This window comes from Colobus angolensis, unplaced genomic scaffold (assembly GCF_000951035.1).
Source record: "Colobus angolensis palliatus isolate OR3802 unplaced genomic scaffold, Cang.pa_1.0 Scaffold126, whole genome shotgun sequence".
NCBI classification, from domain to species: domain Eukaryota; kingdom Metazoa; phylum Chordata; class Mammalia; order Primates; family Cercopithecidae; genus Colobus; species Colobus angolensis.
In genome coordinates, this window is record NW_012113808.1 from 1354727 (window position 1) to 1368247 (window position 13521).

Genomic DNA, 13521 nt, shown 5'->3' on the forward strand with positions numbered 1-13521 from the left:
GCTCCTGTTCTGTTCTCTCTCTCTCTCATCATTGGCTTTTGAGGATACCCAGGCAACCTGTAGAGAGAGGCTCATGTCATGAGGAACTGAGGCCCTGCAAAGAATGGAGACTTGCCAATAATCACACAAATGGACTTGAAAGTGAATTGTCCAGCCTTCAGTTGACTTCAGTCCCAGCTGAGAGTTTGATAGCAACCTCATGAGAGACCCTGAGAGAGAACCACCCAACTAAAGCTGCCTATAAATTTCTGACCCTCAGAAGCTGTGTGTAATAATAATAATTACTTAAATATTTCTTATTTTGAGCTGCTAGTTTGGGGATAATTTGTTACATAGCCATAGATAGAATTAATGAATACCACATATAATGTGTGTGTTGTGTGTGTGTGTGTGTGTGTGTGTATACACACATACTAGGTAAGTGTCAATCTGGGGCTCAGAAACAGATAGACTCATCTGATTTAAAGCATCCTCCTGAGTTTTCCTCCCTGGCTGTCTGCAGATCACCTGCCATCATGAATGACACAGTAACTATCTGGACCAGGAAACTCATGACCAACCAAATACTTCAAAGGAAACAAATGGTAATAGATATCCTTAACACTGGGAAGGCAACAGTACCTAAGACAGAAATTCTGGAAAAATTAGTCAAAATATACAAGACCACACTGGATGTCATCTTTGTATTTGGATTCAGAACTTATTTTGGTGGTGGCAAGATATCTGACTTTGGTGTGATTTATGATTTTTTTGGATTACGTAAAGAATCATGAACCCAAACATAGACTTGCAAGACATGGCCTGCCTCCATGAGAAGAAAAAGACCTCAAGAAAGTAGTGAGAAGAATGCAAGAATAGAATGAAGAAACTCAGGGGGTTGGCAAAGGCCAATGTTGGTGCTGGCAAAAAGCCAAAGGAGTAAAGATGCTGTAATGATGTTATCTGCAGACATTGTGTGGATTAATAAACTAAAAAGTTTCAAGTGAAAGAAAGGCATCCTACTGCTTCCACTTAGACCTTGAAATGCCCCAGAATCAGGTGTAGAGATTAGAAATAGGTAATCACAGTGGGACTCAGGTGGTGGATGACACAATTGCAAATGAGGATGGTTTACAGAAGCAAGACTGGAACGTACTGAGCCAAATCAAAGAGCCTTAATAGCAGAGACAGCTGTCTGCCTTTGTCCTGAAACACTTGCTCTTCTTAAGGAGCCAACTTCAGAACAAAACCCCACTATATTTTACAGAAAGAATTAAGCGGAAATACTTGTACAAAGTGGGAAGCTCAAGGGTAGGTGTGGATTCAGGCATTTATAGAACACCAAGACTTTGGGAAGATATAAATTAGTGCTCACTCCCAGAGGACCCTGCCAGCCAAGCTAAGGTATTTTGACTTTATTATACAAGCAGAAGGCAGCCACAACTGATTTGAGACAGGAGAATTAGGTACTAATAAGAATGCTTGGAAGATTAAACTGGCCATGTCATGTAATATGACTTTGAGTGAGAGAAGCTATGAAAGCCATGGCTAGTTTCCAATGTGAGGCTATTATTAATAGTTTAGACCTAGAGAATCCAACCTTTCTCATCCCTCTGGCCACTTGCCTAGCTCAGGGTCAAAGGTGAGCCTAACATCTCCATTCTTAAACCCCACCACATTTAGAAAACCCTCTTCCCATAGCCACTCACTTCTCACAAAAGTTCTTCCGTAGAAACATCCTAGAGGATGGAGTCTATCTGAGCTAATACTGTGTGGTCATGCTGATGCTGCAGTCTCACCAACGTACCTTAATGTAGCGGTTTCCCTGGGGTTCTTTGTCCTACATCCAAGAAAATTAAGGAATGCAGACGTAAGGGTGGGGTTGGAGTCAATGTTTAATAAGCGAAAAAAGAAAGCGTTCTGCAGCAGAGAGGGGAGTCCAAGTGGATTGCCGGGTTACAGCTGAATTTAAAAGCTTTTTGTAAGAAACTGCTCTCTTTCCTGTAACTGTTTGAGTAACTTTTCTTACCAGTAAATCTGTCTGTGCAATTCTTCTCTTATGCAGCTGTGGGTATGTCTCTAGGCAAGCACAAAGCTATGCTTCTCTTGTTTGTATAACTATGGGTTTGTTTTAGGTAAGCCCCCTTCCTCCCTGTGCAAGTTCCCACCGTGTATGTGCCTGTAAAGGGGAGGAAAGTTTTTCCTAGGAGCTCACTAATTGTACAAAGAACAAAGAGCCTTTGTGCTGGACCCCGTTTGCTTATCTGTTTGCAGGTGCAGACTGAGTCTTTTTCCCAGGTTATTTTATTTTTGCCTGTTACTGTGACTTTTCAGGCAGGCCACTTCTGCAGTCTGAATTTTTCCCAAATGATTTTCCTTCCTTTGTCCCTCACTGAGAACAGGGCCAAAGGGGTGCTGGACTGTGGGAGAGGCTAAGGTGTGTGCAGAGACCTTGAAGAGGAAGGACAGACAGGGCATCTTTCCCCGGTGTGTGCAAGGAGGTTCACAACAGCTGATGTTTAGATGGGAGCCTCGGACCTGCAAAAACAAAAGAAAGAAAAGCTCCCTATTGTTTATTCATCTAATAAGCTGAGAGAGACCCTAACGGTCATCAAATTCAATTCATAATTTTGAAAATAAGGCCTTGAGCCCACCTAGTGGTCTCTTGCCTTCCAGGCCAGTCTGGTGGCACCTGCTGTTTACCTCTTGTTCTCCTCAAAGGAAGGAAGCTCAGTGTCTACCTGTCTCTGAGGGGAGCCATCCATACACGGGGGAGTGACTTAGCATAGGGTTCTTTGGAAAGGAGATGCTCACTTGGGTTTTTTTGCTTATTTTTTGGTAAGTTAAGAGAACTTCGTTCTGGTACCTACCACTTTCACTAGGCAAAAATCATGTTTACATCTGGGTGAAAGAGAAAAGGATTCTTGCTTAGTTTCCTTTTTGTGTCTGCACTTAGGGAAAAGTTAGTAAATAAACTCTACCTATTTTTTAAAAATAAGGCCAATTTAAGAGTGTCAAAGGATTCATGTTATTTAGTCAGGATTATTTGTTTTTACTCCTATACTTGTTCGACACTAGTATAGACTTATTCACCTTCACTTATAATTCTAACCCAAGGGAAAGAACCCTTCTTTCATTTCTGTAATCCATTTCCTTCTTCACATGTCTTTTTATCTCTTTTTTTCAGAAAGTCACACGCTTGACTTGTAACACTTCATGCTACCTGAGAAGAAAGGAAAAGTCACTTTGTGCTTGCCTCACATAAGATGACTGAAATACCTGTTCACAAGATTAATAGCAGAGCATTATTTACCAACCTGAGCATCTTATTAAACATCATTTTCTTCTCTTTACGTTTCACAAAAACAAGCTCTACAGGGATCTCTTTTGGCAATATTGCAATCTAGTTAGCCAAATCATCCTTTCTGCTGAAAATAAAAAGTTTGAAAATCAGAGCTTTCTTAAAAGCACTGATGAGCTGGCAAGAAACCAAGAAACACACAGGGCAAAATCTGAGGGCAAGTGGGAACTGAGAGAAGCGAACAGAGTCAGCTTTTAGCCTGGGGACATTGCCAAGCTTGATTCTAAGCTTCAGCTTTCGTTGCCTCTGGGAGCACCAGAGGCAGGAGGCAAAGCATGGGACAGCCAAAGTGGGACATCCTGAGAGACCTTCTTTCCTCAAATACGGTACCCTGAAGAACCCCACCCTTAGTGTAGGCCTGGCGTGGAAACACATTGTAAACCAAAAGAAGATTCTAGGTCCCCCAACTGACTGAATGAACCCTCCACCCTTGGACAAGGGAATCCCAAAGAAACCTGAAAAACTAGTTCAGGCTATGATGGGAAGAGAGGTCAGATGTGCTATACCCTTCCCTTTGGAATTTGGGCACAACTGACCAAAATTATCATTAAAATAGAGATCATAAGACGGACAAAACAGACTTTTTGTGACAATAAGATACCAAATTCTGATCTGACTCTGGTATAGCAACACATGACAACAGGCCCTAAAGGAAATGAAAATCTTTTGCCCCAAAGTATATTTCTTTGCATATTTTGAAATGGTCCTGCCAAGCCTTCTTTTGTGGGGGAAATCTGCATTTTGTAGAGAAGCTCCTTCCCTTTCTAGGTCTTTTCCTGATCAAAAAGAGATTTAACTGAGAATCTGACACCTTTTCAGATCCAAAAGGAGACATTTACCACTTATTCTTTCTGAAACCTGCCACCTGGAGGCTTTATCTACGTAACAAGAACCTTGGCCTATACCACGCTTCTTATCTTAACGCAAGCATTTCTTTCTGCTGACTTCAACTCTTTAGGCAGAGCTTAGCTCTTTCAACCAATTGCCAATCAGAGAATCTTTGAATCCACCTATGACCTGTAAGTTCCCACTTTGAGATGTCCCACCTTTCTGGGCCAAATCAATGTATACCTTGAATGTATTAATTTATGTCTTTGTCTATAACTTCTGTCTCCCTAAAATGTATAAAAGCAAGCTGTAACCAAATCACCTTGAGCATGTGTTCTCAGGACTTTTGGAGGCTGTGCTATAGGCCATGGTGACTCATATTTGACTCAGAATAAACCTCTTTAAATATTGTACAGAGTTTGGCTTTCGTTCCAGCAGCAATACCCACGTCCCCCATTACCACACTGTAGCATTGCAAGGAAAATTGCCCAGTTCCCTGGTGCAGAACAGAGCTGGGAAAACCCACCTCTGCAAAGTTGTACCACACACACTTATGGGGCAGGGCAAACCCCAAAAGTGAGGCTCAGCTCAGGAAGCCACATGGGTCCTTGACTCCACGCAGGACGGAATTCAAAAGCAAGCTGACGAAGTGAAAGTAAGTTTATAAAGAAAGCAAAGGAATGAAAGTGTGGCTGCATTGTAGGCAGAGCAACCCACATAGGCTGCTGATTGGCTATTTTTTTGGTTATTTCTTGATGACTTAATAAAGCTGCAGTGGATAATTCATGAGTTTTCCAGGGAAAGGGTGAGGATTTCCCAGAACTGAGGGTTCTTTCTTCTTTTAGAACATATGAGGTAATTTCTTTGCTTTGGTGTTTGTAAATTGTCAAGGCATTGGTGGGAGTGTCTGTTAGCATGCTAATATATTACAATTAATGTATCATGAGCAGTGAGGTCACTTTTGTCACCATCTTGGTTTTGATGGGTTTTGGTTGGCTTCTTTTTTGCACCTTGTCTTATAAGCAGGGTCCTGCAAAACAAGTCCTGCTTAATTCCTGTCTCACTTGCAGCACAGATTCAAACTATCTAGTTAAAACAACAACAATAATAACAACACACTCAGGGTAAAAATTTAGCTTCAAGGGACACTGGACTGGTGATTTTCCAGGCATCTGACAAAAGTAAGTATAAATCCTTTAGGAAAGAATCTGCCCTAATTTGAGACATCAAAGAATTTCCTCAAATAAATTTCCAAGGAAAACAAGTAGCTCACAGAAAAATATAATAAACATTTAAGGAAACAAGGTACTGTGAGGTGAATAAGCATAAACAACAAACAATAGAAACCGACCTGCAAAGACCTTAGATACTGGAATTATCAGACACAGAATTAAAATTCTTTTAATGTTAAAAAAATAGACAAACTTTAATGTCTAAAGAGATTTCAAAGAGAATGAAGTAGAATGTCTAGAAATAAATGTAATAATTGAAATAAAAATCTGCATCAGTGAATTTGACACCACCCATGTTAGACATGACTAAAGAGAGAATCGCTGAATAGGAGTATAGCTCTTGATTTACACAAAATACCTCATAGAAAGGGAAAGCCATGGAACATTTGAAAGCAAAGTTATGAAGCAAGAAATGTAGAATAATAAAGTTTAATATGGGTGTAACAAATCTTTCAGAAGCGAAGAAAAGAAATAATAAGACAGACATAATATTTGATAAGATAATAGCTGAACATTTTCACAAGCTTTCAAAAGATAGAAATCCACATACAGTAAGTCTGAAAAGTACTTAGCATAGTGGAACTGCAGAATAACAATCACAAAGAGATCTGAAGAGGAATCAGAGAAAAGAGAGAGTGCCTTCAAAGGAGCAGCAATACATTCAATAGGTCTCAACAGCAACAATAGAAGTGGGATGACAGCAGAGTTGTGTTTTCAAGAGTACTAAGAGAAAAGTGCACATACACACACATCCCTCCAGCTAAAATATGTTTTAAGAACATATTGTGATTCATAATAAAAAATGCATATTTTAGTCTTTTTCCCTATTTCCTGGCACAGAGCTCCTAAAGCCCTTGTAATTTCCTCAGCTCTTAGGGGTGCTAGTAACATCCTTTGCTCTAATACTTGGTCTTTGACCCCAATTTCTGACACAGAACTCCTAATCCCTTGAAATTTCTTGGGTGATAAAAGCATCTTTTGTTTTAGTGAGGTGACTCCCCGTGGGCTCCTGGTTGGGGGCTGGTCACCAGAAGACCAAGCTGTGATTAGAAGCTTGGAATTGTCAGTCCTGCCCCCACCACCTCATCCTTTGGGATGGGAAGAGGATCTGGAGCTTAAGTTTGTAAGCAATCATTCCTATGTGATGAAGTCTTCATAAAAATCCCTGAGCTATAGGTAATACAGAGCTTCTGGGTTGATGACCACATGCGTGTGTCAGTAGGGCGGCACACCCCAATTCTTTCAGACCCTGCCATATGCACTCCATCATCTGGCTGTTCATCTGTATCCCTCATAATAAACTGGTAAACACAGGTGTTTCCTAAGTTCTGTGAGCCAATTTAGCAAAGAATTGACTGCAAGGAGGGGATCATGGGAACCTCCAATTCATAGCCAGTTGGTCAGGAGCATGGATGAATGGATGACACCACCTGGACTTTTGAGTAGCATTGGAAGTGGGGCTAATCTTGTAGGACTTTTAACTTGTGGGGTCTGACACTAATTCCAGGTAGATGGTGTCAGAATGCAGTTGAATTTAGGACACTCACTTGGTATCCAGAGAATTGGTTGATGTGGAGAAAACAAAAACAAAAACAAAAACAAAAACTCTTAGAGGAAAAGAGTTTGTTCTTCCTATATTCAAGAGGTGAAGGCTAAATAAAGACATTTTTAGACTACAAAATTTGATATCACTTTAGAGAATTAAGGGAAATTCTAAAGGATGTTCTTTAAGTAGAAGGAAGATGATATTAGACAGGAATTCAGAGATGCAAGGAATAAAGAAGAAATAAAGTGAAATTATACAGGTAAATATATTTTAATGGCCCCATAAAACTATTGTTTTATAACAGCAATGTTTTTTAGGCTTTATAGAGACTACATAACCCATCCCACAATTGTGCAAGGAGCAATCTATGTAACAAATCCATATTCACGCACATAAATGCAGACACATGTGTGCACACATATCCTAGTGGTTCTGCCTCCCTGATTGACTCTAACTGGTATGGTGGCTAGGCCAGCCTTTTTATTTCAGCCCCTACATTGGGCTCAAGAATATTGGGGAATGCAACTGCAGGTGAATGAGGTTATGTATGGAAGTTTAACATATCGAGGCACGGGCAGCCTGTGTGGGCCTGGGGCACAGTTTCCACCTTGAGTATAGTAGATGAAAACCTGTTAGAAAATTGCAAAATGCATAAGAGTCAATTTGACTTAAATGGGTGTACAGTGAATCAAACTGCTCATAAACAAACCCTCTCTCCCAATCCACTGGAAGCATGGATTGGAAGACTATCTCGTGATCCCCACAACCAGTAGTAATAACTAACACTGAGGCAGAGGGAGAGTACTAGCCCTTTAAATCCATTATCATGACCGATCTCCTAAATAACCCTGTGAGGGATTTCCTAATACTATATCCATTTCACTGATCAGGACACTAAGGTTTGGTTGAGTTAGATCATTAACTCACACAAAGCAGGGGTTAATGCATGCCTAGGCTGTCTGATGTCCAGGCCCATACTGCCTGCCCAGAATGTGTGTAAGACAGTCACGGGGCTGAGCAGATTGAGAATGTAGGCAATGGGACTTGACTGACTCCAGTGAGACTTTTCATAGGAGCAGGAGGTGATAACCGCCCCCACCCTCTGCTTTCCTTTTTTTTTTTTTTAAGAGACAGGGATTCATTATGTTGCCCAGGCTGATCTCAAACTCCTGGCCTCAAGCGATCCTCCCATTTCAGCCTCCTAAAGTAGCTAGGATTAGAGGTGTGAGCCACCATACTTGGCCAAGAGGTGATAAACCTTTTTACCTGTTTCTTCATGGCTTTATCTGCTGGTGCAAGTGGGGAAGAATGCCACATACCTAGTCATTGATATTTAATATTGATACAATATAATGCCTACTCTTATACCAGCACCATTTCCTCATGCTTTGGTACTCTCTGCCTATTTTGGGACAGGCCTATCCAGAAACAGCTGGTGAAGTTCTTAGGTTCTTTCACTTGAGCAGACCTGTGATAGGCACATCAACACCAAGGCCAGACACGGACCCAACTTGGGTCTAATCTCTTGCCAAGATACTGACCTCATTGGCACTGGATGGTCAGGTGTTGTTCCAAGAATGGCTTTTTAATCACTGTCCTTAGGGGAAGCATATGAGAACCAGGGAGAGATGTGGGCGTCTTTCTAAGACCTACAACCAAGACACATATCTGTGTGAAATACAAGTTTGAATACGTTCTGACACCTTCGAATACTTATTTTGTTGTTTCTGATGAAATTAGCCCTAAACCATTGATTCCCCGACATTATTGCCTAACAGCCTCTTGCCTGGCACTCAAGGAATCTGGCAGAACTTTTCCCTTTACATATTGAGTCACTGAAACCAAAACTTTTGCTTATCCTACTGTCTAGTAGTCATCAACACAGACTGTCTGCTAAGTGGAGTTGAACTATTTTACTACAAGGTAATGATGCCTTGAGTCATGTACCTTGTACAAGAAAAGAGTCTGAAGGAAAATCTTTTTATTATTATTGAACCTAGTTCAAAAGGTTTGACCTCATTAATCATTACCCAGACCAGTTGTTTTTCTGTATTTTATATTTTAGGCTTATGTTTTTAGATCCAAACTTGGGGTTCTTCAGCCCCCCTTTTTTTCTGTATTCTCCTTTGCTTCCTCTCAATTCAAATTATGGCTATGTGTTTCTTAGCTAGCTGAAGAATTATTATCTTTCGTGTGTCTGTTTTCCAGACTTATGTATAAGCATTCATTTACTAATTCATTCAGTCATTCATTAACTCATTCACTCAATAGCTATTACCGAATACCTTCTATGGCCGGACACTGGGACAGGATTAACGTAGACACAGTCTTTGCCCTCAAGAACCTCGTATGCCACTGCAGGGGAAAGATCTGTAAGTCACGATAAGACAATGACAGAAGTTCTAAATGGAATGTATGTGTTGGTACTAACAACACAAAGAGAAAACTGTACCCAACTCTTCGAAGACATGTCGGCATGTGCCTTGCTGAAACAGGTGACATTTAAGTCAAATCTCGAAAAAGGAGCACGCTGAGGTTCATTTCATGACACCAGACTGCCTCTCAAGTGAGAATAGAATAAAAAATGTCCATCTGATTCTGAAACTGTAAAGATACTGATGACCTTCGCAAGCGAGGTGGAGTGGAGCCAAGTGGGAGAGCTGAATAGCTGTGAAGGTGATGATCGTGGGAAACCATTCACAACTACTGATTGGGAATGAAAGGAGAGAGATGGGTCATAGCTACTTATGAATGAGACAGGGTTGTGGATTTCTTAAGTTGGGAGGTGGGAGCGTTTTAGCAAAGGAAACAGTAGAAAGGAATAAAAAAATACAGTAACTTCATCTCTGGGAGAATCCTCTCTCAGTTTCTACAAAATTATTTATCTACTCTTCATCCTTTCTTTCTTTCTTTATTTTTTTTGAGACCAAGTTTCACTCTTGTCACCCAGGCTGGAGTGCAATGGCACAATCTCAGCTCACTGCAACCTCCGCCTCCTGGGTTCAAACGATTCCCCTGCCTCAGTCTCCCGAGTAGCTGGGATTACAGGTGCCCACCACCATGCCCAGCTAATTTTTGTATATTTAGTAGAGATGGGGTTTCACCGTGTTGACCAGGCTGGTCTTGAACCTCTGACCTCAGGTGATCCACCTGCCTCAGTCTCCCAAAGTGCTGGGATTATAGGCATGAGCCACCATGCCCGGCCCCATTCCTTCTTTTTGATCTTGTCGTTTCTCTTACTTGGTTCTATTATTTCATTTCATTACCCTTCCTTGCTACCAGTTTGAAGATTATTATATGCGCTATGCTTTGCCACTGTCTTCTCAATATAAGTCTTAAGACCTAAAAACCCATGAATACATTACACTAAGTCAAGCTACATCCAAATCAAAGTACCCTAAGATTTACATATATTTGAGAAGTAAGCTCTTTATTTATGTAAGTATTCTAGCACCCTTAAGGAAGCAAAGTGCCAATGTGCCTGAAGAATCTTTGGGAGCCTGCCAACCAACACTGATTCAGCTTCTACCATGAGGAAAACATGGACCAGAGGCTGAGAATACCCCAAATGTGAAACAGTGTCCTAGGCTCCATCCTTGAGGGTCATGTAATATCCATCTTGCAAAGCTTGATGTTTCCTGCTAAAACAGGTTTATGGAAGACATTTAAACCTTTAAAAATTGAAAGATAAGGCCGGGCGCGGTGGCTCAAGCCTGTAATCCCAGCACTTTGGGAGGCCGAGACGGGCGGATCACGAGGTCAGGAGATCGAGACCATCCTGGCTAACACGATGAAACCCCGTCTCTACTAAAAAATACAAAAAACTAGCCGGGCGAGGTGGCGGGCGCCTGTAGTCCCAGCTACTCGGGAGGCTGAGGCAGGAGAATGGCGTGAACCCGGGAGGCAGAGCTTGCAGTGAGCTGAGGTCCGGCCACTGCACTCCAGCCTGGGCGACAGAGTGAGACTCCGTCTCAAAAAAAAAAAAAAAAAAAATTGAAAGATAAGAGTCCATTTAGTTGCATAACAAAATGTCAACTGAACACAGAAAATTATTATGCCCTTTGGCCATCTTAATTCCTGGGGGTTAGGGTATCTTTGGAAATTACCCCCACTTTCTGTCAAGGGCATTGTACAACAAAAATATAAGGATGGAAAGGAGAAATTTTGATTTTTTCCTGTGGTTATAGATCAGTTACAGCTCCACATTTCAAAACGTCAGACCTGCTTTTACAAAGGCAATTTTGTTTGTAACTACATGAATAATACATGAACACACAGTTACTGGAAAATATTCTAATAATCAAGCCTATTGAATAAAATGTTATGAGTCCCCTTTGACACACACAGCAACCCTACTGTCTCCTCACTTTGGCATATACTTTTCTAGACCTTTTTCTAGACATTTTTGCACATGGATATGTGTAAATTTATTTACACATCTAATTTTAAATTAAAAAATTATTTTGCATGGTAACATTATTAATCTGCAATTTGAGTTTTTTTCATTTAACAATATAGCTTGAAGAGCATAACAATCTCATATATTTTTTGTGTTCACTGAATAATATAATCTGAACATGTTGTAATTGATTCATTTAGCCCACCATTAGTGGATATTTAGGTGGTTTCCAACTTTTTATTTTTATTTTTTGCTATCTAAAAACAGTGCTGAAATGAACATTCTTGGGCATGTACCCTTTTGAACATGTGCAAATATGTGTGTGGAATAGATTCCATTGTTCCTACTTTCCATCATATTCTTCTTTAAGGTGGTGCTCTCTCCCTCCTCCTGCCCAGATTCCCTTGGATTCGGGTTGTGTCTGTGGCCATCCTCTGACTTCTATATGCTTTTTTCCTGATGGTCACACCTGTGGCTTTCTTGGGACTACAGTCCTGAGCCACTTTGCTTACACCAGCAGACAGCCAGAATTGCCTGGGAAATTAGGTTCCTTCGGGGTAGGCCTTAGCAGATGACAGGTGGGACAGGTTATGAAAACCCAGCTCTTTCCCTTGAGTTGGGACATACTTGGAGGTGTAATGTGCATTTCAAAGCTCCTCTGCACCATCAAGTTAAAGCTGGGATTTTGCCCAAAAGTACACTCTCCCTTGACTTCTCTCCCCTTTCTGGCTGCCCCACTCATTCATCAGCCCTTCCATAACTCATCACTTGCGTATGAATCCTTGACTCAAGGTCTGCTTCTCATGAATCCAACCAAGTCAGGAACCTCCCTGTATTGAACAAACTTAGTACAGGGTTTCCTCCAGAGAAAGCACTGTCCTTAAAGATTGTCCCTGTCTCCTTTTTGGGAGTTGTATTTGTTTTACCAACTGGGATGGTTAATTTTATCCATCCACTTGACTGGGCCACAGGATGCCCAGATAACTGTTTAAACATTATTTCTGGAAGAGGTTAGCATTTGATTTGGTGAACTGAGAAAAGCAGATGGCATCATCTAATCCATTGAGAGTCTCAATAGAACAAAAAGGTAGAAGCAGGTTGAACTAATTCTCCCTGACTGCTTGAGCTGGAACATCCAATTTCTCCTGCTCTCAGCAATCCTGGTTCTCAGGCTTTTAGAATTGGAATGGAATCTACACCACCAGGTCTCTGGCTTTCAGGCCTTCAAACCACATGACTGGCTTTCCTGGGCCTCCAGCTTGCAGACAGCGGATCATGGGACTTCTCAGTCTCCATAATTGCATGAGTTAATACGTTATAAAAATCTCTTTTTGTATATCTTCCACTGGTGGTCCTTCTCTGTAGAACCCTGACTGTTACACCTACAGTTTAGAATGGAGTTGGATGGTCCTAAGGCTTCTTTAGCCCATTAAGAGCCTATTGTTGTAGAGCCCTTGGGAAGCGGGGTAGGATGGTAGAAGGAAAGAGCAGACATCAAGTCTCTGGCACCGTATCCAGGCAAGAGCCCTGCTGCTTATGTCCCTAAGCTGCCGGTCTTCTAACCTTCTACCTTTGGCTTCAATTAGAGGCAGATAGAGGGTCTGGACTACAAATGAGTTCTGGAGACAAAAAAGGGAGAGCCACTGGTCAGTGAGGCTAATGATAATAAAGCCCATTTACTTTCCTTTCCCTGGTTTGCAGGTGGAAGGCAGCCTCTGCTCAATGTTAACTGGATCTTGAATGCAGGCCTGCCTGTCTAACCATCTGCAGTGTGACTTGGTTGCTGCTGTGAGGGAAGCTGCTCACTTTTTCTTGCTTTGCCTCACTTCCCTGTGCAGTGCCTCTCCACATCCCCTAATAAGAACACGAAGGAGATGTTTGCCTGCTGCTTTCTGCCAGCTCAGTGCTGCTGCAATAGAGCAGAAACTTGGACCCAGATCTTCCGCCCTCCATTATAACCCTCTCGGTAGTACTTACCATCACCCCTTGGTTGAAAGTAGAGCTGAAGAAACCCATTCTACACACACTTGCGCATGTTCAACAGGGTATTTGCACAGGAATGTTCACTTCGGCATTGCTATGATCCTGAAGATGTGGCTGTACTTCTAGTTTTATGGCCAGGACCGATTATACAGCAATGTTTAGCCACCCATGATGATTACCAGAGAGCAGATCA

The 13521-nt window shown here is 41.6% G+C and overlaps 1 long non-coding RNA gene across 1 annotated transcript; it reads left to right on the top strand.

Annotated features, from left to right (window-relative positions):
• Positions 1-9400: 9400 nt before the first annotated feature.
• LOC105505482 lies at positions 9401-12678 on the top strand. The gene is made up of 2 exons (XR_001000753.1): positions 9401-9622; positions 12501-12678. It is a non-coding gene; the product is annotated as an uncharacterized LOC105505482 (long non-coding RNA).
• The last annotated feature ends 843 nt before the right edge of the window (positions 12679-13521 follow it).